The sequence below is a fragment of the Ambystoma mexicanum genome, chromosome 6q, assembly GCF_040938575.1.
Source record: "Ambystoma mexicanum isolate Mex_15411 chromosome 6q, UKY_AmexF1_1, whole genome shotgun sequence".
In the NCBI taxonomy this organism is placed as follows: domain Eukaryota; kingdom Metazoa; phylum Chordata; class Amphibia; order Caudata; family Ambystomatidae; genus Ambystoma; species Ambystoma mexicanum.
Genome location: NC_090937.1, coordinates 21,347,772 through 21,371,487, shown reverse-complemented (window position 1 = coordinate 21,371,487; position 23,716 = coordinate 21,347,772). Strand labels below are relative to the sequence as shown.

General features: G+C 44.5%; 1 protein-coding gene across 2 annotated transcripts in view; it reads right to left on the bottom strand.

Annotated features, from left to right (window-relative positions):
- The window catches only part of GPAT3 (glycerol-3-phosphate acyltransferase 3), a 556,310-nt gene that overhangs the window by 120,700 nt on the left and 411,894 nt on the right, over positions 1–23,716 (bottom strand). The gene's annotated exons all lie outside the window — the stretch shown is intronic.

Here is a 23,716-nt window from a genome sequence, read left to right as displayed (position 1 = left end):
TTACCTTGCTTTACTCTTTCCGATTACGCTCCACCTTTACACATTGGAAATCTCATGCAAAGGACCTATAAGTTTCAGTGTTCATGGTCCCATGCATGTAATTACCATTTTTAACTAAATGACCTCAGAAGTGTTCAGAGAGCAGCTGGAATTCACCTCTGGGCTGGCTCAAGCACCATACACTTTGGCGTCATAATCCAGCTGCAATAGGTTATTACATTTACAATAGTAAACGCTAGTTGCTACTGTGTCAGGTTCCTCTATTGGACTAACATGATAGTAAACTAATTGTTGTGACTCAAATGTCTAAGGACTGGTATTTTCTAAGCTTTACATCCCATGAAGTATAGTTAGGCAGTACTTGCAGCACTCTGTAAGGTGTTTCAGAGTTCTTTGCTACACTTAATAGTAGTGATGTCATCATCTTATTACAGGTGAGGAGATGTGTAACAATTATAATACTAAAATGTTAACACACAATATACCTAGAGCTAGGAATTGAAGGACTGAACAATATGGATGAATTTGTATCTACTTCTATTGTTTTAATGACTTTTGTAAAAATATTGTTAGCTCTGTTTTTAGGTATTTTTGTACAGGTGCGTTTGCTCTGCTTTTATGGTGGACACCCAAAATAAAGCCGATTTTAATTGAATTGATAATGTGATATTTTAGAAGGATGCCAGGCTTCCATGTTTTATATATATTACCAATATCCTAGCAGTTTCGGAGCAACACCCGCGTGTGAGCGCAAATGTCCACAGAACACAACGTGCCCAATCTTGTAGACAAGGGCGCAATGCATGTTAGCTAGAAAACAGAGGCACTACAATGTGACAGCAGGTTGGTATGCATCTTAGTGGACAAACGCATCAATTACTCGGTTCTTTTCAAGGTCACAGGCTCCAATCCAAGCAGGTTCACTCAGCCTTTCACCCGTAGGTAGGTTAATAAAACAAGTACCATTAAGTAAGACAACAAGCATATGTTACTGACTAGAACGGCACAATGCCCCTCAGGCATGAACCTGTGCTCCACAAATGCACCACTCATGTTAGATGGCAAACCAACACGTTTCATACATTATTTCAAGACGTCATGGCTGGAGGAAGTTTGGTTCCGGAGACACAAGCCAAATGAAAAAGACATTTGCTATATATTAGTTTTTTTCCATTGCAATTCTTTCAGTAACAATTCCATCGAAAAAAACTCCTGTCTGCAAAACGACATAGAACCCTTGAAACTATATATCTAGTGTCGCCTTTTAATGTAGCATAGTTCCCGCAGGTTATGCGAACAAAACCAAGTGCATTTCTTTATTATCTTAAAAGGAACACAATACAAGAATGTGCCCAAGTGGGTGGTGTCGCTGGGATTACTCGGCAGGGTAAATACCCGTGGACCTATGGTACATTCACCCAAAAAGAAGGACAATAGGTTTCATTTCATACCAGTGTTTTCTATTGCATGCTTCTGCGGATAAGGGCGCAGTACTTCATAGGGTACCTCAATAGCAATAATTACAGATATTATTACCCAACTAAATGGTAATGTTAAAATAAGTGCTATTTCATAAAAAGGCCGGCTTTAAATCCGACACAATTAGGCAATGTATTCTGATGGAACAGGCCCTCCAAATAATGTCGTGCGAGTCGTGGCATTTTTAGTACACCCCATCACGCACTCCAGGTTATGAATGCAGGACTAAAGGTAACAGAATGCACTCTGGGTGGGTGGGCTGGTTGATTATTTTTCACCCGAAATGGGAAAAATCGATATGCTGTCCCATGGGCTGTACTGTTTGCAAGCCCGGGACATGGCGGAAACTTTTAACTTCTATGTGACAGGAACTCAATTTAAAAAGCAACCGAATGGAAAATGCCTTGTACTTGAAAGGGGGACCCACAGTTAAAGTGTAGTCCACACTGAAGGTTCAGCTAACAGAGTGAAAGAGGGCAAATTGAGACAGGAAGCAAGATATTGGCAGGGAAAGGTGAGAACAAAGGGGTTACGCGATACAGCCAGGGCAGATGACTCTCAGGAGAGCAGGCGAGGTAAAAAGAACCTCGAATATTAAGAGGAGCAGAACATGAGGGGGTGTGAGGCAAAGAATGAGTGACAAAAAAGTGGGCGTGAGAGGTAGAGAGTGGCAATGGGGAAGTGTGTGTCGATAAGCGTAAAGACTGCAGAAGAACATTGCAACCCTCAATGACCTCTCCTAACAGGCAGGTCAGGCCTTGGGGAAGAAAGGGCAAGCCTTGATCACCAGGCCACACCCTGGCTGCGTCACTAGAGTACCCATTTAAGGGAGCCAAGCTTTTGGCACATAATGCACACAAAAAAGATGCTGGTCTGACGTCTGAGACCCTGATTCTGAGCTCCATTTAAAATAAGATGCGCCATTTCGTGATAGAACAGCACTTTTCTTATTTGCTCCAAATTATGTGCCTATATTTGCTAACATTACAGACTATGGAGCAGATTAGAAAAGTGACGCTCCATCACAAAAGGACACGTTTCTAATTTTACATGAAGCTCACGATCATGCCCTAAAAGGCGATAGACCTAGGAGCCAGATTACAGAAACAGGAGCCAGTGCAATTATGCACATTATTCACATTTGGGCAAAAAGTTGCCTTAGCGCAAAAACATACCCTTTCAATGCATTTTTGCACCAGGACAAAGTCTTCCCTCGTGACAAGGCCATTATATATTAGCAATAGGACCAACCTTGTAGTGGTGCAAAAGTGCACTGAAAGAACCCAAGGGCAATTTTTGCCCTTGTGCTCATTCTGTGCAAAATTATACTTGAATCGTTTCTGGAACTTGGAGTCAGGTTAATGATTGATAAAAAAAAGAATGCGTGGCTGCTTGGATTCCGTGGGATTGTGAAAATTACTTTGTGAGTCACGTTGTTCTTGGTACAAATAAACACTTCCAACAAATGAGAATTTGTTCAAACATCAGCTTGACGTTTAATTCAGAAAACGTCTCCACAACTTCAAAATACACCTCAATCGCCATGGGAGTGGAACCAAGTATGAATCCATTCAATGCTCTGAGAAAGAACATGGACTATCCTTGGTCTGCTGCACTGGTCTGTCTAGGAAAGCTTTGTAATTGCTGGTCTCTTAGGACAGGTGAGGCCTAACTATGTCCTTTTCACAAAATCCAAAAGGGTTCCCAGAACTTGTGGTCCCACTGTAGGCAATCAGTGTAGCATCGTATAAACGTTTGAGGATCCCAAACCTTGGCCTTCCATAGCAAGTCATTTTGGAATTCAGGCTGCTTTGAACCATGTGGGAGCCTGATCCAAGGGCATGATAAGCTGATCACCCACAGGTCAATGTGGATATTAAATAAACTTCTAAACATCTCGGTACTTTCCTTCAGAATTTCTCTAAATTTAAGGGTAATCTCTCAAAATGTGGACATTTGGGCACCATCTATCACAGAGCCTCCAGCGCACAGTATTTTGGCCACATCTGATGACATTCTCAAGTAGTGAGCTATTACCTTAAAGAAATGTCAAAGGTAACATTCCTCAATGTATACTTCTAAAGGCAGAGGCCACTCGGGTCCAAATACAATTTGTATTTATTTAGTTTATATAGTGCTTTCATCCAAAGCGCTTTACATTAAACAACAGAATACATAAACAATATAACAGTAGAAGCAATTTACAATCAAGAATCGAACCAATAAAACAGTAAGAGCAATTAATCTGTAGGGGGAGGGGGAGGGGGAAGGGGAAGGGGTGAGGAAGGTAGGAGAAGGGAGAAAACGGGAAGGGAATAGGGTGAAAATGAGGGAGGGTAAGAGGAAGGGGGAGGGAAGAGAGGATAATAGGGAAGATTTGAGTGAAGGAGAGAGAATGAGAGGTGGGGAAGGTTTCATGGTGGGGAATGGAGAAGGAGAGATTTCAGGGAAGAGCGGAAGGAGGAAAAGGTAGTAATGGAGCAGATTGAGAGAGTTAAGGTGTTCCAGTGCAGGGGGGCTAGGAGCTGAAAGGAGCGGAAATGGGAGCAAGCACATAGGGAAGGGGGGACGGTGAGAAGGAAGTGGTCAGCTGAACTGAGGGAGCGGGAGGGATTGTAGAAAGAGAGGAGAGAGGAGAGATAAGGGGGAGCCAGGTCATGGAGAGACTTAAAGACAAGACAGAGGAAATTAAATTTAAGTTGGGAGTGGAAGGGAAGCCAGCCAAGGGAGGACAGTGAAGAAGAAATGGAGTCATGCGGGGCAAGGAGACAGAGGGTACGGACGGCTGAGGGGTAGATAGATTTGAGAGCGGCAAGATGAGAAGCAGGCAGTCCAAAGAATAGGGAGGAGCAATAGAAGAGGCCAGAGAAGATAAGGGAGGAGATTAAGAGTTTTGTTGTATGGAAGGTAAGGGAGGAGCAGACTTTGTGAATATTGAAGAGGTGGTAGTGAAGGCGCGAGAGGTAAGAGAAATATGGTGGGAAAATGTGAGGGAAGAGTCAAAGTGAATGCCTATATTGCGGGCGTGGGCAGAAATAGGAATATCAGTGGGGGGGAAAGTGAATGAAAGGTGGAGGAGAAGGAGGGGGAAGAGTGTTGGAGGGAAAGAGTAAGACTTCAGTCTTATCAGTATTGAGAGAAAGAAAGCGGGATGACATCCAGTTTTTAATGGGAGTAAGACAGGAAGAGAGTTTAAGGTGGAGATCAGAGGAGAAGGAGGAGAAAAAGGAAGAGTTGGGTGTCATCAGCATAGAAATGGTGAGAAATACAGAATGAAGATATAACAGGGGCAAGGAGAGAGGTGTAGAGGGAGAATAGGAAAGGGCCAAGAACCGAACCTTGGGGTACACCATATTCCAAGGGGAGGGTAGGCAAGGAACAGCCGCCCCAGGAGACAGCGAATGAGCGGGAGGAGAGGTAAGAGGAGAGCCAGTTGAGAACAGAGCCTTTGAAACCAAAGGAAGAAAGAGTGTTGAGAAGTAGGGGGTGATCAACAGTGTCGAAAGCAGTATAAAGGTCAAGAAGAATAAGGACAGAGCATTGCTTAGAGTATCCAGCGGAGACGAGGGAGTTAAGGATATAAGTGAGGGCAGTTTCAGGAAAGTGTTTAGGCCGGAAACCAGATTGAGAGGGGGGTAGGAGAGAAAGATTAGTGACAAAGGCTGAGAGCTGGGAATAGGCGAGGCGTTCAAGTAGTTTAGAGAAGAATGGGAGAAGAGAGATTGGACGGAAGTTAGAGGTAAGAAGGGGATCAGCACAGGGTTTCTTTAGAATAGGAATGATGGTGGCATGCTTAAATGCAGTGGGAAAGGTGGCTGAGGAAAAGCAGGTATTGAAGAAGGAGGTTAGGTAAGGAATAAGAAGAGGGTAGATCTTGGGGATAAGAAGGGAGGGGAGAGGATCAGTAGGGGCAGACGTAGGATGGGCTTTGGACAAGAGGAGGGACACATCAGAAGGGGAGACAGGCGTGAAGTCAGACATGCAGGTTGAAGGGGAATAGGGAGGAGGGAAGGGGCGAGTAGGAAGAGCTGTTAATTTTTTGACGAAGAGAAAGAATCTTAGAGGAGGAGAAGAAGTTAGCAAAGTCAGAAGGAGAAAGGGTAGAAGAGGCTGAGGGGTCAGGGGTAGGCGGGGAGAGAAGATGAGAGAGGCTTTGGAAAATACGGAGAGGTTGAGAGGCTTGGGAGTGGAGAAGGTTAGAATAGTATGAACGTTTGGCAGAGGCAAGGCATGAGTCATAAAGAGAATGGTAAGAGAAATATGAAGTTTGTTTGGATAGTGAGAGAAATTTGAGCCAGAGTCGCTCGAGACGTCGAAGGAGACAAGGCATGGAGAGAAGTTGAGGAGAGAGCCAAGGTTGAGAGGGTTTACGGGTAGGACGGAAAGAGGAGAGGGGGTAGAGTAGATCAAGAGTGGAGGAGATAGAAGAGGAAAGAGTGGATAGAGCTTCACTGGGTGGAAGCAAGGAGAAATCAGGGAGTGGGGGAAGAAAGGAAGAGCAAGTGTCAAAAAAGAGAGGGATTAAAGTCGCGAAGGTCATGTCGAGAAAAAATGGTAGGGGAGGGTAAAGGAGAAGGTGAAAGGGGGTGGGGAGTGAGGGAGAAGGAGAGTAAAGCATGGTCAGAGAGATAGATTGGTAGTGTAGAGACCGTAGAAGAGGGGTAGGTTGAGTTAAAGATAAGGTCAAGAGTGGAGCCAGAAGAGTGAGTAGGAGAGGAAGGGAGAGGGGAAAGGAGAGAGGAGTCAAGGATAGAGAGAAGGGGGGGAGGGTTGAGGGGGGAGTAGTGAGGTGAAGATTAAAGTTGCCAAGTTCATTTAGGGGAGAGGGGTAAAGAGAGATAAGTGAGAGGAGGTGGTCAAGGTCGTCTAAGAAGGAGGAAAGGGGGCCAGGATGCCGATAGATGATTAGAAAGGAGAAAGGGTGGGGTGGGGATTTGTATAGGTATTCGAAGGAAGGGAAAGTAGGAAGAGGGGTTGAGGAGGTAGAGGAAAGGTATTTAGGGTGAAAGAGAAGGCCAATGCCACGACCAGAAGGGTGAGAGATATGAGAGAAGGATAAAGAGGAGGTAGTGAGTGAAGCAGGGACAGTAGAGTTGTGGAGGGGGATCCAGGTTTCAGTTAGACATAGGAAATGAAGGTTGAGACGAAAGAACATGTCCAGGACGGCAGTGGTCTTGTTGCAGAGGGATATGGCGTTCCAGAGAGCAATGTTGATGAGACTGGGGGGGGTGAACAATGGGGGGGTAGATAAGGTTAGGACAGTGAGGGGGGTGGCTTTGGAGTGGGAGGAGTGGGGAAGGGGAATGAGGAGGGGAGTGGACATAAGGAGGAGGGAGATGGAGAGCAGGAGAGGAAGGGAGAAGGGGAGAGAGGGGTAGATGGGGGAGGGGGGATGAGGATGGGGAGGGAAGAGTTTGGTAATACGCATAACAGGGAGGAGAGTGGCGAGAAGAAGATGGAATAAAAAAGGGGAGTGGATCCAAGATCAAAGGTTTCAGGAGGGGAGGGAAGTGTGTAATTGGGTGAATAGGCGTGGTAGGGTAAAAGCCAGAGGAGACCAGGTAGGAGTAATCGAAATGCCAGTCAGAGATGTACAGAGTTGTAGGTATAATTGTACTGTTGATTCTAGCCAAGTTCCATAAGGAGGAGGAGGAAGCAGGAGGAGGGGTCCTTAATGCCGGCAGGAGGGCCCAATGAGGAATGCCCCGCAGAGCTGCTGTAGCCACCCAGTAGTGGTGAAGTCAGACAGAAGCAGGATGAGGAGTAGGCAGGAGGAAGTCCTTAATGTCGGCAGGAGGGTCCGATGGGGGCCACATGGAGTGGGAAGGTTGATGCAGCAGTGAAGTTCCACTGGAGTGGGCAGCCAGGAAGGCAGCAGAGACAGAGGCGACGTGCCTCAAACGTTGTCACAAGACAATTCTAAGTCTTTTCAGGGAGAACCTACTACAGAAATTCATACTGAGCTCGTGGGGCCAGTCAAGTACATCTACTGAATAAGAGCCCAGCAGAATATCAAAAGAAAGAGTCAAACATCTCCCCATCCATCTTTACAAACACTCATGTACAAAATCATCACAAAGACAAACATTACCCATTGCAAGAGCCGGTAATAGCCAAATCTCTCCCCTCCCAAGATCCACATTCCTCATTGCATCGAGGAAGAGTTCACTTGCGTGTTGGAAAGCAACTGAACTGCTCTTTCACACTCACCCCTCCCCCACCCTGCAAAGGCTTTTCCCATGCTTGACAGTGCAGCCTTGCATTGGAGAAAATATTGATAGAAGGCCCTGGAAAATGTAATTCAACCTCTACCATGGATTCCCCAATCCCATTACTTATAGGCTTGGTTTGGTCTAAGCTATTTGGGAAGCCACAGCAACAATCTGTGAGGAAAGCCCCAAAATACAGACTGTAGTTGCCAGCACCATATGCCCGATTCCACCTTCTACTCTTTCTTAATGGCTTTAAGTGGAGCCACTTCACGATACCCACTCGCATCAGGGCAAGCCATCCCTCCATCTTTAGTTTCTCCCAGCATAACTTTCCTCGCAATCATCTGCTATTTAACGGCCAAATGAAGTCCAAAATCAATGCTTGAAACATCTGCAGTGCCTTCGTGGGCACAATCAGCAGCAAGTTGAAAAATGATACACTGGGAATCATTAATTTTAACTATTGCCGTTTATCATTTTTATAATTTATAATTGTTTATTTATAACGTGCTTAATAACGAAGAGGTTTCGAAGGGCGGCTCCGGGATTCAAACCTGGGTTGCTGTGTTGTCTTGCATCCAAGATTAGCGCTTTGCGACTGAGCTATGCTACCCGTGTTCTACCTAGTCATGATCCTGTGAGAGACTTCCAGCAGGCAAGATCAGCTTTAAGATCACCACGTAACATTTGCAATGTTCACAGACAAAAGTGTCTTAATGGTTTCCATAATACGAATATCTAATTACCCAACTGCCCTTGCAGCCCTCCAGACGTCTCCTGTGCAACAGATACAGTGGTCTCAATCTCCAATTTAGAGTGGTTCATCTTAAATTCACAGGCTTGTAAACACCCAGAGTTTGGTGATTTGTTCCAGCATCAAAAGTGGTGGATTAGACAAAGATGCTAAAATATCAGCAAAAAATGTAGATATATATTCTATACAACCCACTTAAAAGCTTTTATTCCCAGCATAGCCCTGATCTGGGCTACCAATGGATTTGCTGCCATGGCATAATTCCTTGGCTAGGTGATCAACCCTTTTCGTGGTCATCATGGCCTTATATTTGGCCATGACCAAACTAACAAAGTTCAGTCAAAATTTAGATGCATCTACACTTACCCCTAAAATCCCCATTCAAACCAGCCAACAACCTTTTCAGGGCTGGGGATCAAGAGATGCTTAGCTGCTTCCATGAAGCACAAGACCTGCATATGATTTCTACCACCTGCCAGGCCATCATCTAATCTTGCCTGAATCTATTAACTCAGGAAAAAGGTTTCACGGTTTGTGCCCTAGACCTTCATAAATGATTTTGCATTGAGAGAGAGATTGAGTTGCACAAGACAACTATGCCCAACTTTGCTGGTTTTCATAAAGGTTTGTGCCCTAGACCTTCATAAATGATTTTGCATTGAGAGAGAGATTGAGTTGCACAAGACAACTATGCCCAACTTTGCTGGTTTTCATAAAGATGACTGCCACCATCACTGAGCCGTCAACAGGAAAGGACTTAAATAAGAGAGCAGACTTCTACAAGGGTACCCAATTGTTCTTTATAAAGCTGTCAGTGATCCCGTAAGGCTGTTAATGATGACAGGTCCATCCTTTCCAAACCATCTCCCTGGGCTGACTTCAGTGTTATTCTCTGCACACACAAGCTTTGGTAAAAACTCAAAATTAAACTAGATTTACATATTCCCAAAAATATTATGCATCTTCATATGCCTTTACAGATTAAGCCCCCATGTCTTATTCTAGCTTTCAGTTTAGTGTCTAAAAGTCTTTGACTGCATCCATATGGGATGCAGTGAGGTTACTGAATGGGTAATATTTAAGGTTACAAAGAAAACATTTTCACTGGGACTCTGCCAAAAAACCAAAACAGAATTTGGTGTATTTCTCGGTAAAAAGGTTTAATTGAAACATTGATCGGTATTACCATTTTCGGTAACATCAGACATTAGACAATAGACATTTAAATTAAGCTTACATGATCAACACAATGTTCAGCTGCCCTCAAATATACATAACCTTCCTCCATATTGGTCTCAACATCCCCTTCTTTGTTCCTTCAATAAAATTCTGACTGCTGACCTTCTAATTTCTCCTGCCAATGTGCCTTCATTTTACATTTGTGGTGCGTGCCAACAGTTTTTGCCCTAGAAACTAACTTGGGGCACCTCAGACCATGCTCTGACACTAATCTGTGGGTCCACATATTCCTTAATCTGCTTGTCTATCTCTTTCTTAGAGACATGGTCCTAATATAGAGAGGGTCTAAACAACCATATCCCTGGCTTCTTTTTGTGGCACAAACACAACATCCAGGATTATCGGAGCATAATCATAAACAGGGACCATTTCAATTGCTACCTCCTTTGACTAAAGGGGCAAAGGACACCATAGCAGTCAACAATCTACACCAGCAAATGCCCCATTCACCCTGTAGTAGGAAAAGAAACCTCTTGCTTAACTAGATGGGGATGTCTCTATATAGCTACCAGATAGAACTTTGCTAGTTGACTCTTGAATTCCACAATCCCACTCACCCCTCCCTGCAGAGCCATCCATCCACCACCCCCTCTACCAATACTTTAAGATTGCCACACTCATAAAAGGGTCCCTTCGGCAAACAGGGGTCTGCATTTGGCTTCACAGAACAGAAGGCTAGGTAGTAATCCGAGCCATGCAGTCGCTCTCCTTTTGGTCCCAATGGGGGTAAGAAATTTAAAAATACTTTGAAAACCACTCATTGTTAAGTTGTGGATTGTCTGTTAGATATAATGAACTCGAATTAAGTTGTAGTGAATTATTACAAATGACACTTTTCGTAGTTACACAATAACCAATTTATATCCAAAGGTGAATTTTCAAAAGGAAGGTCACTAATAACTTCTTAGTGAGGAAGCAAATATGTCACAGCATCCAAAAATATTGACTTAGTTTGCCAATGCATTTCGGAGAAAATCTCCTTCATCAGGGCGAGTCAAATACTGCATTGAGACAATTCATCAAAAATACATACATAAACATGCAATTTGTGAATGAGGATATAATTTGTGCAAAAGTAAGCATACCAAAACATACCAATCGCCAATTGTTGTAGTTGCAGTCATGTGAGGAAACCCTTCACCGCGCCGCGAGGCGAGGATTAAAGTAGTTCCGTTGCTTAGCAACGGCCCAACACGGAAGTCTCCGGCTCCACACACGCACCCAGCCGCGGCAGGACACAGACTGCAGGCTATTGCCTCTTCTACTGTTCGGTACGTGACTTTGAGCAGTCCTTCATTTCAGCTAACATGTAGCGCTTAAACACACTCTAATCTGTACATCTCTGCCCCACACATGTTGCCAAGCCGCAATATAACGCCAGTTTAGGTGGATTGTTCAGCTTCCTTACCACACTCAGGATTCTTCCCGTTTTGTGATATGTCACATATCATTCAGATAACTCTCACCTTACTTCCACCTACAGATCCCACTCTTTTCGTTTTTACTTCTTTCATCTCACTAATTTGCCTTTCATTTCTATTTTTTTTTTCTGGTTTTTGCTATCCTCACATGACTAACTACAACAATTGGCGATTGGTATGTTTTGGTATGCTTACTTTTCACAAATGATATCCTTGTTGGGGAGAATTCTCTGTTAAGGCTAATTTCCCAAACCTAGTGAGTCCCCCAGCAGCTTTGCTGGATTTTTTGGGGTTTATTTTATTCTCCTGCTAAGAGTGAGACTCTTTTTCTCCCACTTAGACATGATTTGAGAATGTCCTTTGACTATGTAATGTGTTTTATGGGCTATGGGGTCTTTTACTCCTTAGGGCTTCATGTGTTTTTGGTATGTGTGTTACACAGCACCCTCAGTGTAGTAACACAGGGGAGTCATAGTGACCCCCTAACATAGACTCCATACCCTGGAACAGACTACTGTCTCCCAGGGCATGTAAAGTCACCATTGGCTTTACTAGTCTCAAATTGTGGACAGAACCAGTACAAACCATCATATTGTGGAAGTACTGCTAGCAGTAATTCGATTGGCCCTGGGTCTGTTTTCCAAGGGGGCACTGTCCAGTCCCCCCTTGTCGAGTTTCTGGCTGGTGGCAGTGGATACCATGCGAAATATTCCACCGGAATATTTCCTATGGGATTTTCCCATTCATTATAAACGCACCACTTTTTGGTGCAATGTTAAAGATATCGCTGGGTTATTTATTTAATATTTATTCCCCGGTTGGGTCTTTTTGCCAGGACTCAGTTTTAAAATGGCGTTTGTGTTCGCCTCTGAAACTCTAACCCAAGTCAAGCCCTTTGTTTCACTTTTTGGCAGGCTTCTCCACAGAAGCCCTCCAAATGGTGCCACTCTGTCTGGGGTCAACAGGATGTGTGGGAGGGGGATTAGGTACCCTGGACTGAGTTGCCTTGGCAACTCAAGTCGCACTCCTGTGTGATTGGCCCAGGGATGAGCCACCCGGCTCACCACTTAGCATGTTTGAGTGACAGCTAGGCTGATGAAAGGGGGGTTTTGCTGCATGAAAGCAGGGCTTTGGGGACTGGAACTTCAGAAGTCACCACAGGACCTAAAGAATCCGAAGCGGGGAGAAGCTGAGCCATCTACGACGACGACACCACCGGTGGAGCCCTGCTGTACGAAACTCACCACTTTCCCGACGACAGAGGAGATCTTCTTCCAGGAGAGTCTTCTTCCCCTTGAGCTGGTGGGACCAACGAGTTCACCTTTTTCGCCTTCCTGGATCGTCTCGTGGTCAAATCGCCCGTGCCAAGCAGCCCCTCGGCCGGATAGCCACGCTTCACCACTACAGCGAATAAAAGGGTAGTACCTTTTAACCGGGAAACTCTGCGGCTGGTTTCTTCCCTGGCAGTGAAACGACCTCCAGCTTTCCTCCACGTCGAGATCATCTTTTCCCCTGGACGAAGCTCCGACTTGCACCCGCTGCCAGGAACAACTGCCCCCGCTGGAGCTTTCTCACCATTTCAGGTACTGTTTCCCGCATGGTCTCCCTTGCAACAGACTGTCCAAGGTGTCCCGTAAATCCTTGACTCTCTATCCTGGGGTGACCTTGGGCCTGTTAACATTACCTTTCTGACTTGATCCAACCTCTTGACTTTTCTGCAAAGACTCTGAGTGCATTTCCACTGTGTGATCTTGGGCACATTCCGCCTTGCTCCCTCCAAGAGTGGGCCTGGCCTATGAACTTTTTGCTCTACAGTAGACCCTGCCTTTCTTCACTTGCTGTGGTTTCTTAAGTGTTGGTATTGTGTGTTTTTCCTATTCTGCCTTTTCTCTCCCTTTTTAAACACATTATTGGAGTACCATCTACGGTTACACGCTCACCTCTGTTTTGCTAAATAAGTGGTGTCTTAACCTAGACTTGTTGAATAATTAACTAGGGAGGTGTATATACTTATAGTGACTGTGTTTGAACTTGCCTGACATATTAGTGCCAGTGTATTTTTACAAGTGTGTTTTTAAATAAATAATTATATACTTTTAAACCCAAGCACTGGTCAGTATTTGTGCTACTGTATTTTTAGCCCTATTGTGTATACTCTGAATACTGCCTAACTCTTCTTGAGAGAAGTCTGACTGCTCAGCCACAGCTACCAGGTAAATCTGGGTGGTGCAGACTGCTACCAATTGGGTTTACTGCTTACTCCTGTAGTCTTAAACGTTTTGCAGTGGTCCCTAAGGGAACTGCACAGGTTTCTTCCTAACAATCCTCATTCACAAATTGCATGTTTATGTATGTATTTTTGATGAATTGTCTCAATGCAGTATTTGACTCGCCCTGATGAAGGAGATTTTCTCCGAAATGCATTGGCAAACTAAGTCAATATTTTTGGATGCTGTGACATATTTGCTTCCTCACTAAGAATTTATTAGTGACCTTCCTTTTGAAAATTCACCTTTGGATATAAATTAGTTATTGTGTAACTACGAACAGTGTCATTTGTAATAATTCACTACAACTTCATTCGAGTTCATTATGTCTAACAGACAATCCACAACTTAACAATTAGTGGTTTTCAAAGTATTTTTAAATTTCTTACCCCCATTGGGACCAAAAGGAGAGCGACTGCGTGGCTCGGTTTACTACCTAGCCTTCTGTTCTGTGAATTCTTAGAGTTAGGGTGTCTCCAGACGCTTCACAGTCAGCTCCCATCAAGATTGTTTATGAAAGTGTAAACTGAGTAAACTTGTTCATACTCTTGGAAAAAATGTCAACGTGATTAAAACTTTGTGGTGCCCACTCATTTTTTGCTTTGGTCTGCATTTGACTTGTCAGATACTTTGGACCATAGCTCCCTCATTCATAGGTAGCATAGGCAACAGTTAAGGATGGTAGGAGTTGCAATCCAAAACATCTGGAGAGCCACATGTTGCAGATATCTGTAGCCCCTGGTAATTATAGCTCAGGCTCATACGAGCACCCTTTGCAATGACCCCCGGGCCCGTAATGGTTCACACTGGAACCACATCACCATCACAGAACTGCTGTTACAGTGAGGCTCTGCGCAACCTGCAATTTAAAGAGGTTAGTACATGCGATAGGCCACAATCCTGGGCTCCAGATATTAAATAAGGTACAGTACACTGGAAGGGGAATTTTTGTATCCTTGCAGGCACTTCTATAAAAAGGCAATGCAAGCCAATTAGCCGGTATACTTTCTGGCATTCAATACTGCCCCATTCCATATTCTCATTCAACGTTTGCTACTAAAATGTTTTCTTTATTAAAGTAGAAGATATCCCGCGTAACAAACACTCTAAGGGAACTTTGAGCAAGTCCTTAATATCACATTTCTCAGGGCTCCATACTTTTCCCATTTCATCCAATGCACCCTTTGCTGCAATCACTTAAATAACCTTGGCAGCTGCAGACGGCATCTTAATTTTGAGTCCAATGTCCCCATTTGTTAGTCACTTTAAACATACAGTAATTCCCCAAAAGTACAGTACTTTTATCTTTTTTTCTATCCTTCACCATCCGTCCTTCTGATGTTCCTTTCACCTCCAACTTTGCAGACCCCCTCTCTGCCAGGGGTGGCTACCAGGGCTTAAGCACTGCTGTTCACTGCAAGGCTATATTAGTATGGGCTTTACTCGGATAATGCTGAAAGAAAAACGTGACAGTGAATCACTTTACTGAGGCCTGTAAAAGCCTATCATTTCCTCTGTGGAAGTGTTTGCTCAATGGGACTTTGGAAGCCCTCATCAGTTCCTCCCTGGCGGTGCATGACCAGGAAAAGTCCTTTTTGGACTCTGCCCAGGTCCCGCCCACCTGGATGGAGTGAGCGCTGAGCCCCGGCTGTGTAGGATGCTGTGGCTCCAGGTAAGTCCTTAGCACTCGCCACACACCGCCCTCCCCATCTGGCCCCAGGGAGGCCTCACACAGTGACTCTCGTGGCCCCACGCAGCCAATAAAGTAATCTTCACCACCCGCCCCATCTGGCCCTGCCTCTGACTGACACGCACTCTTCACCTGGGCCATGACTTTTACTTCCTCTGGTCCACCAGGAATGGCCCTGGGCAGACTGTAGCTCTCCAGCCACGACACAGTTCAGGTCACCTGACAAGCGGCCCCAGGATGGGCTCGTTTGTTCACCTGGGTCACCGTGCCAGGTGGCCCAGAACTTTGATTCCCAGACTAGCATCCTGGCAGGCAGTTGCCTCATAGGCCATGCCACTGGTCTCGGGCTCACCCGCACGCATGCAGCTGTCTCCTTGATGCGAGGGGCGGCGCTGAAGGCTGCGACCCCCCAGGGAGTGCCTTTGCCTTTCTTTTCTTTTCATTTTTTTTTATATCTCTTTAGTGGTCTCTGTTTTTCCTTACTCCAACTGTGACTTCCAACTGTCTTTCTTTTTCCTTTCATGCCCTTTTGGGAAGCCACTCCATTCTTGTTGTTTGAAGTGCCCTGCTCAATTGTCTTCATGCCAAGTGTTCTATGTGTCCCCCATGGTGGAGACACATGGTACAGTCCGGTAAGTGCAAGTACAACACAACACATTCACATTCACATTTAATAAAAGGACTTAGAAAGCGTATGTGTCCTGGTGTTTATTATTCTTCTACTGTTTCCCTTACCTGCTCTTGTATATAACCCCGAGCCACCTGAAAGATCCCAATTTCGGCCGTGGGTTACCCACCTGCTCTATGAGCTGAGGTGAAACCGAATGTTAAAATCAAATGTACCCATGTTAGACAAATATCAAAATCCCTGTCACTTCTATGCCCCCAGCCAAATCTAACCCAACATATTTAAACCCCTGGGTTCAATTTTACAAGCACTAAAATGGAAACAGACTTATGTACTGACGAGAATAACTACCATGCCTGCTTTACTATCTGACAAGCAAGGCAAGACATGTGGCAAAGTCTGCCAGTTACACACATTTAGCTCATCTTGAGAAGGTTAGTCTCCTGAAGAGACTCAATGACAGACACCAAGCTTCTTACCTTCTTTAAATTCATCACCCTCTTTTTAGGGGAATTAAGGCACTTAACATTGATGGCTATTAGCGTAACCATCTCTAAAATGTATTTTCCCGTTAACCATCACACCACAGAAAACCTCCAATTTACTCACAAGTACTGCCATGGCACCTAAACTCCCAATATCCCTTTATTCCCGACACTATCTGCAGATTACTTGGCAGCATCCCAACAGCTGCAAGTAAAGCAAGCCCACACAGACGTCTTCCACCCCAATCAGGATCATCATTGTATGTATACATGTTCTATGTAAAGCGCTTCGCACATTATTATCTGAGAATGGCCACAAGGCAAGAAACACAAACATATAGGCAAACATCGTGGCCACTACTAACTTTAAGCAAAAGCATAATATTCATGTTCATTTTAAAAACATCCTCGCAGATCTCACTTTCTTTGATGTCAAACCTCCAAGACTGCATCACACTGTGCCTGCATTTCACATGCCTGCTGAAATGAGTAGGAGAATTAAAGCAAGCTTGAGCATTACAGCCAAATCAACAATCGTCCACTTAATTCCTGTGTCCCACCCGCCTTTTGCACACCCCCGCCCAACCCAGGTCTGGTTCCCTCACTTCACTAATGTTATTTGCAAGCACAAGATACCTGTATACTGGCTCAGTTGATCTTTCACTCTGTACGCCTCAAGAATACTAACATGCAGAATGCTCACAATTCACTTGAAAACACGTGGTAGTGAAGGTCATACAAGGCGAAGGCCATCCACAAAGGAAAAGTTCACTGATAACAAAACCTTACTGTAGACTTTGTTACTTCTAGGTTAGTCAGGCTCCTCTCCTATATAGTTGCCATCAACAAGACCTAGACTATCCTATATGATGCTCCAGCATATCTGATTGTACAAAGTAATTTCCTTTTATTTTAAATTTGCTCTTTAAATGTAAAGTCAGAATCTCCCTCCGTCTCATCGTGCCTAGAAACACATGTGTACAGGCGCGTTATAAATAACTTATATCATATCCCTGTATCCTCTCTTCTCTGTCCAACTCGGAGTACCCCTTAGATTATCTTGCTTGCATCCAGATTGTTAATTAGTGCTACACAGATATTGATGCAAACAGACGAGAGAATTTGTCTCATCTACGCCTTTGCTCAAATTTTATCCCAAGGTTCCCTTTCCTCAAGGTTTCTCCATATTTTCATTGGTCTAGGCAATGTTTAACTGTAGATCAATTAGAGTGTGGTGTGACAAACCTGAAGGTGTCTCACTAGCTAGTCCCCAGGGGTCTGCCATCCAGGTGGCCAGGACACGGCCAGAGCTATTAGATCCAGTGCCTGGGGGTGGACCAGTGAGGGAGGATTACCTGGATGGAGGGTCTTCGAGGAGTGGGACACCGGCGGGTGAGACGCGGTTCCCCCTTCTTTCAACACCTTTTCCCCATCCTAACATGTAGGGCATTCAAAACCACCAGCCCCCGCCCCCCCTTTTTTCCGACACAAACACTTTTGCACGACACACTAGAGAACGGACTAACAATGAAGCCTTTTACCTGTCATGTCCCAATACAAGGGTCAGGCAAAGTCAGACAATTGATCAGAATCACACACACACACACACACACACAAGACAGCCTTTTCCCTTCCCCACAGGGATAAAAGGTGGAGAAAGTCAGCACAATACGAGCAAGGCAGACCGCATGACGAGACAGCTATCCAGGTCCAACAGTTCAAGTGGAGGAGAGCATCCGCGAATATCAAGAGGCTGATAAGGACAGACACAACCGTGCCCTGTCCGACGCAGACCCGCGAAATCTCCACAAAGGGAATCTTAAGACCGAGGACAATAGTCCAAGTGTGCTGCAACAGATGTCAATGGTACACGGAATGTGTCGATGCTGACAAGCAGGAGCAAGGGAAACTCCTGCTACTGTGGTACTGGTGTTGACTCCAGTTACAAAGAAAGCCAAGCGGTTCATCACTGCTGGTGTGTCGAGGGGAGAATCTACAAGAACCCAGCTGTGTTGAATGAGAACCGCCAAGTGGCAAGTTTGAACCAACTTCAACTGTGAGAAGTGTTAAGGGGAGAGCAGCTGCAGAGGGAAATCAGCACCACATGGGTGGTAACTCAAGAGAGACTGGTTGATCCGCGTGTGAATGAAACTACAGAAACCAGAAGTTCGTAGGAGAGCCGCCAAGTTAAGTCAAAGTGGTCATACAAGAGGTCAAGCAAAAATCCCAGTACAGTCGAAAGTCTTTGATCTACGAACTTGAGAAAGCAAGCGAAGTGATTCTCACAAACAAATGTGAAGTTGGCAAGAGTGAACCCGACCAAGGGATACTGATGAGAAGGGGGCAAGTCTAAAGTCCCAGGAAACAGCGCGTTGACAAACGTGAACCCGGCCGGGGCATGTCCACTAAGAACTGTTTGAAAAGACATTAGGAAGACAAGGAAAAGTACACTGTCCTGGTCGTCATTTGAGGTCCGAGCCCGACGGAGGGAGAAACTAAGAGACAGTATAAGACAAAGAGAAGTACAATTCCGATTGTCATTTAAGAGGTCCTAGCCCGACCAAAGGAGACCCAATGGTGGAAAGTTACCACCCATAATTTATGGAGAAATGAACTGTTAAATAATTTGTGGAATACAATTTGTGAAAAGGTCAGCACCCAGAAAAGGGGACCCAAGGGGTCAATCTCACCTGAGAAATACGTAGAGCAGAACTTGGTTTTTGTTGTTTTTCTTGAGAATCATATCAGGCCCAAGGGATCAGGAAAACACAACCTCAAAGGCCTTGATATCGATAAACTATTATAGGATCTAAAAACCGGAAGAGGGAGATCCAAGGGGTGAAAAACAATCACCACAGACACCAAGGAATAAGTGTCAGACCCAGAAGAGGGGGGCCGAGGGGTGAAGAATCCACCCCCAAAGCAAAAGCAGAAAACAAAACAAACTTTCATTTTGTTGAAGGACCTTTTATTTTGTTGTTCGAACACGTCAGGCCCCCAAAGGCAAGAGACTTTCTAGGGAAACAAGATTTGGCCATCAAGGCTCCTGATAAGCTGGAACAGAACTGTCGACTCATGCCAGGAAGGCTCAGGTATGTGCTGTGCTCCAGGATCCCACCTTGCCCCATGCTCAAAACGTGGGGAAGGAAGAACCAAGCTACTGCATCCTGACATATTGAGAACACTTTCTTTTCGTGGAAACTATGCCGCACACCTTTTTGTATTAGCTGTGAGGATTGGCAATAGGTTTCTTAGTAGAGGCCCTTTTTATTTTGACACAACCTCACCAGGACTGCCTTATTTTCATTTGATGGTCGACATTTGCTCCCATCTTAGATTTCGGTTTAGTTTAGGCGTTCCTCCACCCTGGAAACATTTTGTTCAATAAACACCCTTGAACTGTGATCACTTGTGTCTGTCTTTACTGTTACTACCATGAGTTCCTCACAGTGGTTCATGCGGTTCTGTGTGCTTAAGGTCCAATGAATCCTATCCAGTCTAGCCTACACTTTCCACTCAAGGGTTTACCTCTTTCGACAGACAAGATAACAAGATTTTGTTTTACAGACTGCATGATAGTAGTTAGTTCAGGCCAAACAGTCATGCAGTCTTCGTGAATAAAACCTTTACTTTTTAATACATTTTTCATAAACAATGTCCACATTACTTCAAAATCTGTTATATATTAATCTGAGGATGAAAAAAATAACCTGCACTCCTCAGCACATTTTGGTTCAAACTAATGAACCAGCTTCAGGAGAATACAAACATACAATCAACCACCCTCAGAAACACGGGACTGCTGTACATTCAACACACGTTTTCATATACCCCATATCTTTCTTGCTTACCTAAAAAAGAGTTTTCTAAACTGTAACATTCATCTTGTTCAATTAGTGTTGACCCTCTTTGCTCCAATTCTACAACCCAAATCCTCTTCCTCTTCCTCTCCCCTCTTTAAAAAACCTACTTTGGAAGTCTTTCTTCACTGTTTACAAGTTGCGTCCCTCTTTGTTGTCCATCTACACATCCCAGTATTACAGTCTTTTTTTTGTATGTATCCATTTTATCACATTCTAATTTCATGCAATCATCCTTCGGTATGCATACATTTGGTCTGCTTTTAGTGTCCATCATGTGTACTGACGAGTTTGGTGATCCATATAATTAACTACCCTTTGATCTACTTCTTGTCTGGAATTTCTGTCCGCAGTATTTATCAAAAAGTTGTCCTCCTTTGGTCATCTTCCATATTGAAGGCAAGTCCTATTTTCATTGTGTTTGCCAACACTGACCTTGGTCTTTCTTTAATTCATATCACTTTGTTCTTTAAATCTTACTATATCATATTCTATTTTTTTTACATCCTTTTATTACAATACTGTATTTCATTACAAATGTGCAAAGCTTTTCCACCCCACATAGAGTACGAAAAACTTCTCTCCCCCATGGCATCCAACCATCTTCTTGCTTCTCTCCACTCCCCCCGCTCCTCTTCCCCAGACTCAACATACCCATTTTTCAGTCTCCTTCCAGTCTCCTTCCAAACCCCAATCAGGCAGCTCCACTCTCTCCCATTTCACGCACTCCGACCTCACCTACCCTACCCTACCTGCTTCCCTTCATCTACTCCAGTGACTACCTCCTCTACCGCTGCTCCCTCTTTTGACCTCACTAATGCTCAATCCCTCTGCAGAAAAAAACCTCTCACAAATAATTTTGATTCCATCACCCCACACTCTCAGCGATCAGTGTCATTAAAACCTGGATTCCTGCACCCATGACAGCACCCGCCAGGCAGCCCTTGACACTGACTTTGCCTCTTTCTCTCACTCCCCTAGATGCAGCACACAAAAAAAGAAAAAAAAAATCAGCGTTGGCCTCATGATCAGCAAGTACAGACCACAGGCACCTCCTTCCCTTGTCTTATTTCCCTCCCTCCTCAATTCAAAATATCTTGAACTTCTCACTCCCAACCCTCTTACTATCCTAGTCATCTACCATCCACCATCCACCATCCACACTGACCTTCTCTGATCGGGACCTCTTACTTGAAACACTCCCAGTTGATCTTCCTGCCAGCATTATGGCTGACCTCAACCTCAGCAAAAGGACTAGAGCATCACACATCTCCAACTTGACTCCACTGTGACAACTCACTAGTCACCATAGATAACCTTTTAAATCACAACAAAACAACTCTTGATCTCATATTTACATCATCTAACTTGGTCCCACATTTGATCCCTCCATATCTGTCCACTCCATTTCACTTCTCCCCCCTCCTCTCCCATACTCGTATCGTCCAACATAAATTCGGTATCAAGTAAAAAGTAGTTTGAATATCATCAACAACAAAAAAATAGTGCATGCAGGGGCTGACAACCACGGGCAGGAGAGGAAAAGCGCATCGAGGTAGGGTGTGTGTGTGTTGAGGTGGGAAGGGGGTGGGTGAGGAAACAGGGAGTTTGAGGGGGTTTACCCGCTGATCAACAAGAAATCCAACAAGAGAGGGTGCAGACAGGATTGCCTTCCGGGGGAAGGTGGGGTGTGGCGGGGGAGTGGGGGGGGTGAATATGTGACATTTCAGTTTGTTAAAGTCCACACAAAAACGGCCCAAAAACTGTTAGGTTCGGCCTTTAAAATGAAGACATATCACATAGAACCGTAAATTCATGTCCGATTCCATTATCCTGTTTCTAAAAAAAAGTCAAGATCTTGCTCCAAGCTCTCTTTCCTCCAATTATTCACTCCACTTAATTTACCTTTAGCGAATTCAACTCTGCAATGTCTACACCCTTCAATAATCAATACCCTGCCGGCTCCTTTAAAACCTCCCTCCGCATCCTCAATCACAGATCTCTCCCACCATGCAGCTGCTGAGGCAACAATAAAGCATCACTGCATAAGTCATTGGTGCAAAGAATGACCCCAACTCTTTTCACTTCTACAAGGACTCTCTACTTATCCTGACCAAAACGCACCAAATGTTCTTACATCACTAATCCTGTTTCCACTCTCCTCTTGCACCCTCACAAACTATCCAAGGCCTTCCAAGCCATGTTACCCCCCTCCCACACCCAGCACCGCTCCATTTTCTCCTCTCCCTCTGCTGATGACTTTGACTCCTACTTCTCAACTACAGTAACCAAAATATGTAAGACATTGTCCACTATTCTAGCTCTCCACAAGCTCCCTCGTTCTCCCATCTCCGCCAACTCTCTCCTTTCACTACTACCTTACCTCCTCCATTGAATTTCTAACATTCCTTCTCTCAGATTGAACCCTTTGCACCACACATATTTAAGGGGTATGCACCTGCCACTCCCACTCATCTCCACCCTCAACTTCTTTCCCTCAACATTTCTTCTCTTTCCAGCCTGTTCCAAAACAGCAACATGTATACCCCCCAAAAGAAACCAAGTACTGACCTCCGAGCAAGACATCACTCTTCAGACTTGCTGCTCCTATCCTACCACTTGAAGAACCTTGAGACCGATTCCATGGAACCCTATGTATATTCATAGCCCTCCAAATGGCTTTTTTGTGTGAGAGGGAAGGCACTGCATTACCATTAAACCCTTTAACTACATCATTGACTGAGGTTTGACATGGTTTTGTGGTCTGATTTCTAGGATTTACCGTGTTACTGCATGTCAGATTAACAACATGTTTAGTTGTTTAAAGGGTTTCATGACGTAATTCTTAGGTGATTGTTGGAAGAGAGGCCAATGAGTCCAGGGGAAGAGGTGATATCCCTTAATGAAAAGTTGAAATAGATGGCAATTATATGAACTGTATATTCCTCCACCCTTAAAAATACAGGATATGGAATTCGGAATTGATTTCAACACCAATGTGTGTTGTTTCAGCTTTCAAAATAACAGTATATGAGCACCACAGTACTGGAAACGTGGCACCACCTCCTTCCTATACCAAACCTGAGATCTTTCCTATAGGATAAGATGCAATATCTCAATGCTTCTAATACCAAACCGGAGACACTTCCAATAGGATGAGATTTGATATCTTACTCCTTCCAATACCAAACCCGAGACCCTTCCTATAGGATGAGTTGTGATATCTCAATGCTTCTAATACCAAACCCGAGACACTTCCAATAGGATATTTGTTCTCTCACTCCTTCCAATACCACATCCAAGACACTTCCTATAGGATGAGATGTGATATCTCAATGCTTCCAATTTCAAACCTGAGACCCTTCGTATAGCATAAAATGCGATATCCAACCCCTTCCCATTCCAAACCCGAGACCCTTCCTATAGCATAAAATGTGATATCCAACCCCTTCCAGTTCCAAACTTGAGACCCTTCACATGCGGGCTCTGCCATGAATACAAATATATCTCCGATGTCAACCCTTAGAGTCCAGGATGCCACCATTTCTCTGGTTTATATACTGCAGCAGTCACCATGTTTCATTGGTGCCCTACCATACACTTTTTTCATTGGTCCGATCAGTATAATCCGCGTTTGAAATTATTGAGGCACATTGGCATTTGGGATAGCGAGTGAAAGGC